General features: G+C 32.1%; 1 protein-coding gene across 1 annotated transcript in view; it reads left to right on the top strand.

Moving 5' to 3' along the window:
* The window catches only part of MESR6 (misexpression suppressor of ras 6), a 750,945-nt gene that overhangs the window by 620,530 nt on the left and 118,023 nt on the right, over window positions 1-12,392 (top strand). The gene's annotated exons all lie outside the window — the stretch shown is intronic.

Below are 12,392 nucleotides of genomic sequence, written 5' to 3'. Positions count from 1 at the left end.
CCATCCGCTTCAACGCCGAAGAGGAATATTCACGGGCAAGGCAAGACCTTGCTGTGCGTTTGGTGGGGCCAGGAAGGTGTGCTGTATTACGAACTTTTGGGTCCAAATGAAACCGTTACAGCTGATCGCTATAAATTATACAGATTGAGTGACGAATTGATGCAAAAAAGATCATCCGTAGCCAACAATCGACGCAAAGTCATTTTGTTGCATGATAACGCTCGAACGCATGTCGCGAAAAGCGTGAAGCAGGCACTTCTAGAGCTTGAATGGAGTTCTCCCGCGTACTCTCCAGACTTGGCACCGTCGGATTACCATCTCTTCCGATCGATGCAACACGCACTTACGGACACACACTTCTCTAATCACAACGAAGTCCAAAAATGGGTGGATGAATGGATCGCCTCGAAAGACACCGCGTTCTACCGGTGGAATTACCACCGGATGATGCTCTGAATCAGCTGATTTGAGTTCTGTTTTTTTGGTTAAGTTGCCACATCTATCATTAACATTTCCACCAAATTTTATCGCCATAGCTTGACATTTGTAAAAGTTACGCCGTTTTGAGTACATCTACTTCTGCACGTGTTTTCGATTTTTTACAGTTTTAAAAATGGAGTTGAATTTGCAACAACGAGTTTGTATTAAATTTTGCGTTAAAAATGGCATCCAACAGCCATCGAATTCACCCGATATGGCTCCCTGCGATTTTTTTCTGTTCGATCGAGTCAAAAAACCACGGGGAACGCGTTTTAACAGCCGAAAGGAGGTAATGGAAAAAACGAAGACGCAGCTCTGATGGCTATACCGACAATAGAGTTCCAGAAATGTTTCGAGAGCTGGATCAAGCGCTGGCATAAATGCGTTGGAGTCGATGGGGAGTACTTTGAAGGGGACAATATCACTTTTAATGAATAAACTTGTATTTTGAATTTTCTGAATGAATTCCGGGAACTTTTTGATCGAGGTGGTATGTCACATGAAATGTTGCAACAGTAATATTTCTGAAACTGTTCATATGAACATAATTTTACAAAACTTTCAGTTGAATTATCTCTATAACATTTCATATGAAATCGTTTTGCAAACCATTCAGTTAAGTTATTCCTGAAATCTTTCACATGCAACAAATTACACATCTCCACCGACAGAGGGCTTCGGCGAAGAGCATTTACTCGTAAATAAGAATCACCTGAGCGAAAATATAAGGAGCGCAGCATTTCGCCTGTAAAATGAATCCCAAATTTGGGCTCGAAGATGAAAGCATATGAAGTGTTTTTCAAAGTAAAATTTTATAATGCGTTTTTTTATAGCACTTGAATAATAGTACATTTAATACCAAAAAGAAGTAGCCCACTCATAGCACAGAAATATTTCAGAAAGATGTCAGAAATGTTACGAAATCTTCTGCAAGATTTTTGAAAGATCTCTGAAAGGTCAAAATGTCCGCGATTCTTCCACATGAAATCTTCCAGAAATATGTAAAGGGCCTTTCAGAAAGACTTAAGAAATACATTTGAAACCATTTCGCATATATTGCACAAAGGTTGCAGATATATTTCAGACCTTTCAGACATATTTCTGGAAGATTTCATGTGGAAGAATTGCGGACATTTTGACCTTTCAGAGATCTTTCAAAGATCTTGCAGAAATATTTCGCTACATTTTTTAAATGTTTCACTTTTTTAGTTGAAACATTTCTTAGATCTTTCTGAAATATTTCTGTGCTGTATGGGTAGATAAAACAATCAGTTTCTCTACATAAATAAAATTTAATTTTAGATCGGTATATGTACACAATTTATATATAATTTATTTTTTATTGTAAAAATTAATTTTTACAATCAAATTGATTTGTTTCAAATATTTGTTTTATATTTTAAAAAGTAAAGGTTATAACATTTTTTGTATTAATTTATACTGCATTTATATTTCTTATCGTAAAGATACACGTATATACGTGTGTACTTTGGAAAAATGAACGTAGTTATCCGGGATCAAGACATCAACGACACAGAAAGGAAAGAATCAATCGTACCAATTGAAAACTGATTACGTCGGTATATCGACGACCGAGATTTAACGCGGCAATGCAATTTCTTTGTCGTCCTTACTTTGTACTAGGACCTTTGCACCTCTCCATCTTCACAACGCATCCTGAATCAATCCTTTCTCTTTCAATACCAGATCTACTATGGTTTTCGCGACAAAACTACCCAAGCGTTTGAACAGTTTGCTGCAAGATTGCAAGATCTCAAACCTTTTTCACCGCATCAGTCTTTTTGATACGTTATTGCTTATTGCTTTCATAATCTTCAAATCTATGACGTAACTTAATGCTACATCTATTTGAATACCTTAGAATAAATAATATTAAAAATAAATAGTCTATAAAGACTGAAATTAAGAAGTAGAATGAATGATATTTTTAATTTTTAAATCGATTGACTATTTATAAACTTCATCATTCGAAAAATTATATTCTTCAACGACGATATTTAGAAACTTAATACAAGCAATAAAAATTCAGATGAAAATGCAAGATCCAACATCGCTGATGTTATTAATACTCTCTGTTCAATTAGTATCAATTAATTTCACTCATATCTGGCTCATATCTCGGATAAGATATTATGAACTTATTTCCGGCAACATTGTATAATACCAGATATTATGCGTGAAATGCAGTTGATTATCTGGGGATTGAAAATATATTTAAGCGTACCTGACATTTACATAAAATATAGAATATATAGATCATTGTGATAAATAAGTTATTAACGGTAAAACATTTCTAAAAGATTGCGATCTAAATCGTATGATTCTTATCATACTAATTATAATATATCGCTGTCTCATGTTTCTACATATAAACATGTAGAAATGTTTTAGATTGATTTCTATTTGTTAATTCTATTATTAGATTGAAATTCTGATGTGATATCGAGATCTAAATTATACAATATTGTAAAATAAGCATAATGCTTTGAAAGAAAAAAGATTTCCAAATGTATATTAGGACAACTGTCCTTGTAGTATATCTTTAAGTCAACTTACTCATTATTAAATTAGTTATTAAATATTGTAACTTCTCTCAATTTTGATTTTTAACTTTTTTTTCTTATATTTTAATCTAAAAAATGATAATATTTGACTATTTTAACATATAGTTACTAAAACAGATAATAGATATAAGCTAATTGTTTAAGTTAATATTGCATAAATTATTATTATACTTACAATTTCAATATACATTCATAACACAACGCTTTCAGCTTCAATACAAAGCACAATAGGAACAAACTTAAAACTTTGTGGTATTACTGGACTTACATAAATTCCTCACGTCTTTCGAAAAAATATTTACTATACTTTAATAGTTAAAAAATATAATATTATCTTTGGTATTGTGTACATTAATAATTTAACTTCTTCTTCTTTTGTTAGGCCTCTGGCCTGTGTTACACCTCTCTCATATGCTTGTGTTGCGCACGCTGATTATTCAATTGCCACGAGCATATGGGACCTACAATTTTAATGCCGGTTCCGAACGGCGGATTTTTCACTGGTCTATCATGCCAGAGGTCCCGGAGGATTCGATTCCAGTAGGAACCAAATTATTTACGCCAAAATATTTACGCTCATGTCTCCTCTCGGAAAAAAGCTGGCAACCTCCCGAGAGTATTCTTGCTTACAGAAACACCTCTCAAAAATAATTTAACTAAATAAAAAAAAACTTTTCTTATTTATTTTGCTAGTCTTCTTTATAACTTATTTAATGCTCCTAAATAGTTACCACAGCCATATTGAATCATGATGTCAGAAGCGAGAAATTTTTATTACGTGCCATTTGTGTATAAAGACATTAAATTTGGATAAAACGAAATGATGAGATTGCTTTAAAACAATTGTAAAAATGGATGAAAGTTATCCTTATCTCCGCTAAGAGTCAATAACAAATGATCGTAAAAAGTGATAAAAGGCATTTGAAGTGTTTTTATTTACCCCGGATCTACAATAGGTGTTTTAAGCCTTAAGTCATAAGAAATTGACCAATTACAGTCGAATTCCAGGAGAATAATCGATTATGATTCGTCCATTTCTTATGGGTTAAGACTTCAAACTCTATTGTATAAGATCCGGGGTAAATGCTCATGCGTAGCCCATTTTCACTTACACGTCTTTTTTATCACTTTTTATGATTATTTACTGACTGTCAGGGGGATAAGCACAGTTTTCGTTTATTTTTACAAATGTTTTAAAACGAACTTATCATTTTATTTTATCCAAATTGTTTATATTTAAAAATGGTACATAACAAAAAATTAACGTGTTCTCGCTTCTGATCGCGATTTAATGTGATGACTACTCAGGAGCCTTAAATATAAAGGCACACCAATAGGGACAGTTACTCTAATGAATTTAGTATACATTGAATTGAATATCATGATGGTGTAATATTTTTATATAACATTTTACAAGAAAACTACTTAAAATAATAAAATAATTGAAAAAATTGAAAAAAATTAAAAGAAAATTAATTGAAAAATTATAATTCGTAAAATCATGCTTTTGAAATTTAAAATAATTTAAATAATAGAAATAATAGTAAAAATATTAAACGTTGATTCGAACATTAAACGTTAATATAGTTTTTATAAATATGAAAAATTAAAACTATTTGAAATAAAATTTTTTTAGTTATCAGAATTTTGTCGCTTTAAATAAAATATTTTAAACTAGTATACACAATACTAATATACTTTAATTGTTGTATCTTTGCAATAATTTGCAGATATACGTATGTATCTGTTTAATCTAACTTGATTACATTTCTGTTATACAGAAAAGTTGCAACTATAAAATTGCAACTATAAATACATTTGCAATTATATATTATCTGGAATGTCTTAAGTTATGTAGCAGCGATCATGACCTACAAGATTTTACGATAAGAACAATAGAGTTGTAAAGCTGCCAAGCTGGAATTTACACTTTTGTAACATATAACGTAAATGCGATAAATGTATATAGGTAAAAGGTTTCAGAAATTATTATATCGTTTGCTTTACTATGTAAATTATTAAATATTAAAATTTAATATTAAAATTTCGTAATTTTTTTATTATTAGTAGAAGAATTTTGGGACATTAATATGCATATTTAATTTTCTTGTCTTCAGTATATTTATATATAAGAGAGTTTCAAAAATAAATCCATAAGGTCCTACATGTGCAAAATTTTGTAAAAAATTTGAATTAAACACTACAATGACTACGATTAAATATTTATTATACAAATATGCCATACAGTAATTTAGCTATTTATAAATGAAAATATCTTTAGCTGGTGATTTTAATTTAGGTTTTTGCGGTATAGATACGAAACAAAAATTATTTACAGGGTTAATTCAAACGCATACGTATGCCCTCACCGTCGATGACGTTTTCAACGTCAGCCACGTCAACACATTTCTCTCGAACGTGCACATAAATCCCTTTATGAGCGTTGTGTCACGAATTCACGGCTTGTCGCCGATTTTATTGCATGGCAGATTGCTCGACGTAGTCGCGGCTTTTACGCCGTTGGATAGAAGTATCGAAACTTCCGGCATTCCGTCTGACAATGCGCGGGAGAAAGGTACCGAGCGCAAGGTGCACACGCACGCCGCGCCGTGGCGTGTCGAACATACAGCGTGTGCGTCAGACGCATAGATGCGGTATAAATGCATATCTCCGTAATGTATGGACCGTCTCGAATTTAGCCTGTCGAAGTGCGTGACGATGTTCTTTTAACGGGTTGAGTGGCTATATGTTATAAAGTCGATATCGTACTGATAGGATGCTTACGCGCGCGACTTTTTTTTATGGATGCCTTGATCCTATTTATGTATAAACTTTCTTAAATGTCGTCCAAGATTTATCGGCAAATAACTAAAAGGAAATTTTTTTTTAATGTTCAAAGCAAATAAAGAAATATTTTTTGAAAAAAACATTGTACACGGAAAGAACGGTTTTGCTAAAGTACCTATTTAAAAATTTAGTTAGGTACATCTGAAAAGAAATTTGTTTAAATTATCAAAATAATTATGTAGAACGCTCAAACTATAAGTTGCAAAATTTTAAAATTTTGCAGCATTGTCATCAACATTTCAAACATTCTAATAATTTTGATAATCCAACAACAATTTGAACAACACGTTCTTTCCAACTAGGATCAACTAGAGTATCATTGACTCAAATTAGAAAAATAATAGATAGTTTATTATATACTCTCTACAAAACTTTTTGATTTCGTTCAAAAGGGAGCTAAAATAAATTTTTTTTTGTCTACATGGAGAAAATTTTATATTAAATTTTAATACAATTTTAAATTATACTTTACTATGTCTTGTATTTTTCATGGACCATCACAACATGATTCCGACATAACTTTTACTATGGTAATACTAATTTTTATCACATAAATAAAGTAATTTTTGTTAAAAGATAGTGCTTAAGCCATATTCTAACATGAAAACAGTTAATTTTTACTATAGTACACAAACAAAATTTGCTAGGTATATATTTTTTACTTATCTTTACAATACTAACTTTTATTCAATAAGTTCTGATTTTGTAATAAAAAATTTTTATTACGAAAAAGTGTAAAAATTACGTTGCATTATTGTTTTTTAAAAAATAGCTATAGCATTTAAACTTATAATTGTCTTGATAGTCCGCAGCGCGCTTCTACAACATTATAGTAATTTTAAATATAAAATTTTCTCCGTGTATAGAATGCAGAATCAGTTTTGTAATTATATATTGTAAAATTTAAAATCAGTAATTATTATTTATCTTTCGTGACGTTATACTATATATATAATGAGAAAAATTATTTATAATGAAAGAAATGGAACTTTTCTGTTTTATATGTGTATTTTGATATGGAGACGTGATGATGGATACAAGAACCCGCGTGACTTAAAGCTATAATTCAACACGGCGATAATTGTCGCGAATTAGTTCTCTAAATCAGTCGTATACGCCCTTACATTCTCTCAGTTTTCCCCGCTTGTACTTATCACCGATAAATGGCGGCTCTTTCCTTTCCCTTGATCGCGTGATCGTTTGGCGTAAATAACAATTAAATAAAACTCAGGGTACGAACTCGCCCTCATTTCCTGTATACTCTTTCTATTTTTAGCCACTATGAATTATACCATTGTCATCATAAATCTCACTTACCTGCGATACGCGTAATGACTGATAATGAGATGAATTATATCAGTTCGCGAGAATTTTGTCTCATCTCTCTCTCTTCTCTCTCTCTCTCTCTCTCTCTCTCTCTTCTCATTTTTCTGGTTTTTAATTTTTTCGGAACAATGCATTCATAGCACTTCTTTGTTATCATTTTTTAAAATTAAAATAAGAAATTTTGTATTATACATAATATAATAATGATTGAATTAATAATAAAGATTTATTATTGTTATTAGCAAATGATATAACGATAAGATGTAATGACATTACGCAAAGATCTAATTAAATAAATGATTAATCGTCCTAAGGTCCAATTATATTGATAATAAATCTTGCATCGTAATTCCAATAATATTGTTATTTACGCCTGTACCAATATAGATAAATTTCTGATAATCGGGGCGAAGCGATAAATTCTTCCAAATCGGACGATCGGATGCAGGTGTATTACAGGTGCAATACCTGTCGCCGTGTATGACCACGCACATGGGGCAGGTGATTGCCGACAGAATTATTCTTTTGTGATCTACAATTGATCTTAGTAAACTGACCTTGTAATACACAGGCGCTAAATTTTAATATTCCTATAATGTAACTAGATATCATAATCGCTATTATATGAAATTTATTCATAATATTGGCCTGACGCAACTTCCATGCGCGTTATACCGACATGTCTATCTAATTGCCAGCATCCATAAATGATGGTAAAAGAGTAGTAGAACTAATTGTTTTATCTGCGATGGAAAATGCTGATTTGAACACAAAATGCGATTACAGAGAAACTGTAATTAATGTATATCCATTGTGAAGAATATTCATATTAATACATTATTAGTTATTATGAGAATATCTGAATATGAAATATATGAGGAGACACGTAAGCGTATAATTTTGAATATCATCGAGCCTTGTAATCGAAATTATGCATACGCATGTTTTCTCGTTCCTTATTCGTTTTAACTCTCATTCATATTCTTTTTTCTCCCTTCCCCCCCCCCCCACACACACACACACCCTCATTCACTCACTCACTCAATTCTGGTAAAAAGTATGATAATCCCCTTCTTCTTTTTCAATAGAAATATCCAAGTATACAGGTGAAAGACGTGTACGTAACGGATTCCACCTGCAATACGACCAGGAGTTAACTCCTAATTAAGAGTAGGTATCGCTCTTAATCGTTGATCGGTCTGTAGCGATCACGTACTCCGCAGAATTTATTCACACTCGTCGACGCTCAGGTTTAGCATTAGATACGGCGTGATTGTAATAATAAACGAATTACCGCTGCGATAAGAATCAACTTTATTTTCCCGCGTCGAAGTCCTTTAAATGGAAACGATTTTCATCATACGGAGAAAATAAGTGTACGCTACAGTTCTTCATAGAAGATATTAATTTTAATGAACGCTACACGGGTAAACGCGTAGATGGGAATACTTTGTAAGACGGGACCGCGGTTTCTGACTCGATTGTACGTACAAATTCGTTGCCTGTGAAACAATCATTATTCCCGGCAGATCGTCTGCGTTATTGAGCAAGAACGGGACTTCCGTCGGGGAATCAGATACCACTGCTCGCATGTGCAACGCGGCCAGATGCGCACACCTAGGAATCCACCTATCCTCTTCGCGTACCTGCTTGCCTACCTGCGATTCCCCACGTGCATCTGTGTAGGAAGCTCTTGTGCACGGATTACAAAGTGGATATTGGCTGCACGAGCTGCATTCTCTATGATCTGTGCCATAGTGCAGATGGACCAGTTTAAAGGCATCTCCACAACGATCGCATAAGCAACGATTTTAAAATCAAACTTTTGCAAACACACCCTTAGGAAAAAATGTTTCAATATACTGATTAACTTATTCAGTAACTGCGATGATATTTTACCAATAACTGATAAAATATCATTAGTTACTGAATAGTTAATCAGTATATTGAAACACTTTTTCTTAAGGGCAGAAATACGCGAATATGTTAAAGCTTTACAAGTTAGTCTCTTAATTTTTTTTATAGATTCGGAAAATTCTCTTTTATGTCAATCAAATTGTATTTCTATTTTAACAAAATTAATCGTTTATATTTTACAGAAAATATATAAATAGAGCGTATTGTATGATGGGACAGTATTAAAAAAATATCTTTTAGAGATATATATTTGTGTATTTTGAATACTTTCATTGTGAACGCAGCCTGCAATTAGAATCGACCGACACATGTGAGCTCTATCAGAACGTAGAACAAGAACCTATGGAAATTGGCAATTATCGCAACCCATAACTAAAGGTCTTAGTTGTGCGTTCTATCGAGACATAAGGTCTGCACGCGGTGTCGAGGGTCGGAGTGCAGGGTCATTATGCAATAATTAGAAATTAAAAAGCTCCGCAGTGTCTGCGCTTCCCCCTCGCATTAGCTATCTCCACCTAATGCACCACCCTCCCGCGTTAGAAGTCTTCCTTCATCCTCCTGTTTAGTATATCCTGCATCACGGTTAGTTCGTTGCAGTTAAGCGTATCGTCAGCTGGCGAATTGCATTTCTGCAACGATGTCCGTACGACGGGTTAACGAACCTACCGCCTACTACGTTCCCTCCGTCCTACCTAATTTCTTTTACGATGCAGAACATCGAAGAGGAGAGGCAAGGACATCAAATTGCCGTCAGAACTACATGCAAGTAGTAGCGGCTGGTAAACATCGCTTGAGGAACTGACCTTCTCCTCTTCAAGTCTCATTATATCTCGGTTTATCTTCTCGTGGCGTAATGCGCGGCCGAATGAGAGATCGATGGCTTTTCAACGGCTTCCAATAAATCTGCGTTTTGTGTGCATTACTGTTCGTTGCTTACAAGCTTAACGTCACAAGTCATATTTGATCATGTAAACGAATTTCATTACGTTATTTTATTTGAAAATCAATGTATCACTGATTTATGTTAGCAATTCAATATCTTGGGCATTAAAATTTAACGTAATATAAAAAGCACAACTTTATGTTGTAATATTTTTTTATAAAATATTATTTATATTAATTAAAAGAAGAAATATTAAGCAGAAATTTAAGATTTTATAAATAATTTTACTGTTGTTTTATTTAATACTTTTTTTGGCCTTTATTACAAAAAAATAAAAACTTTGATAACCACCAGATCAATTGTATATCATTTTCTATAAATAGGCACAAAACTTAAATTGTACATTAAGTGATTTTACTTTTAAATAGTAAGTATTTTAGAATTGGAAAATTTGTTTGATACTTCCTAATCTATTGATTCATCGCTTATCAGACAGATACAAATGCGATTAGCATTTAATATGCTTTTGCCAAGACGAGACGTTAATCTCGACGTTAATCTGATCGAATAGCTCGCAGGTAGTAAACAACTCTATGATTTATTACAAAAATGTTCGCGAAATAGGAAACCGTGCACGTGCTGGCGCATTTTCATTTACACGAATGTACACGGTATGAAAGGCTCGCAAGTTGCAGGAATATCCATCTGTCCATGGCATGATTTTCATGTGGGAAAGAACTCTCCTCTTTGCTCAGAGCTAACGCCTAGGGAACTGGTTTCTACCTTCGCCTTCTCCTCGTTCCTAGATCCTCTACCTCGGACCTTTCTCCTTCCTCGCCATGAGAGAAACGTCTCCGCGGATCCTGGATTTTATGAGTTTTTAATGAGAAGGGATTGCATTAGCTAGCATGCAGTGCAACCGCGTGAACGATACGTTATATTCTCCTTGATGTACATGTACCAAGATGGGACCAAGCTATTGCTATCTCTTCGACAGGTGGAGAACGCGTTTACAGAATGTCTTTTAACTTTCCCAGAATTCCGTTAAAAGTATATATACTTTACGAGCCGAATAGTTTCAATGATTTATGATCAGCGGAACTGAATTTTTTTTCATCATGTTAACCTTATTGAAAGGAATTAGACGAACAAACTCCGCGAAATATTTAGAATGTTGTAGGAAAACTATTGCAAATTAATTGTCGATGTATATCTATTCTTATAAAAATATTTCTGTTGTATTAAAATACAATAGAAATTATTTTTAACAGCTTAAAAAAGATCCTGATATGATAGCAATTTTATAATGTTCTTCCAAAATATTCTAAATAACAACATACAATGGATTATATCTTTTAAACTTTTTCTGACACTTTTTAACAAGTTTATATTATATAAATACGCGATTTTAAAATAAGAACAGAATATCAAATTATGTCAGGAAATAAGAATTAAGCGTTAATAATTAATATATGTATTTTGAAAATTCTTTACAGTGAAATTTCACTTTAAAAACGGAAATTGAAATACTGAAAAAGAGTCGCTCAATTTTCAATCATTAAAAGAGAAATTTCACTCTTTAAAATGACAATTCACATTCTAAAAGTTTTAAAGAATATTATATTTATATATCTATATATGTATATATGTGTGTGTGTGTATATAAACAAATTATAAAAATTTTTATCAAAAAGTTTATAACATTGGTAATATTTATAATATTGTAATCTAAATAAATTTTAAATTAGAAATTAAAATTTTTATTATATTTACAATATGTTGTTGCTATTAATAAATATAGTCTATGTATTTAAAGTATATAATTGAATTTTTATTAATCATAATAAGAACACAAATGGTTCATATAATTAGTTTCACATTACATGATAATGAATAATTTAATAATACGTGCTCGAAACTTTTTTCCACATAGCTTTTAATGTAAACAATTAACTTTTTGTCGCTCGTAAATCATGTAAATTAGATGTATGCTCATGCACTTTGCAATAAAAAATCTTTTTGAAACACTCTTTTCGAAATGACCGAATTATCTGCTGTATAATTATTACGTCTGAAATGGACCGATTAGCAATTATTAATTATTATTACATTTTATGCTTTTTATTTAAACAGTAAATGGAAAAAATAATATAAAATTTAATAATTTTAAATACGATGATATTTAACTTCTGATTGAATAACTTCTTACAATTATTACATTAGATAACATGTATACAGGGTGATTTTTTTAACCTAAAACTTTCAAATATCTCGAAAAATAAGCACACTAAGAAAAAATGTTAAGAATCAATATTTCATCATTCCGAGGGTGACATACACTGACGTTAAAATCA

This window comes from Trachymyrmex cornetzi, unplaced genomic scaffold (genome assembly GCF_001594075.2).
Source record: "Trachymyrmex cornetzi isolate Tcor2-1 unplaced genomic scaffold, Tcor1.1 scaffold35, whole genome shotgun sequence".
NCBI lineage: Eukaryota > Metazoa > Arthropoda > Insecta > Hymenoptera > Formicidae > Trachymyrmex > Trachymyrmex cornetzi.
This window is presented reverse-complemented; position numbering and strand designations above follow the sequence as displayed.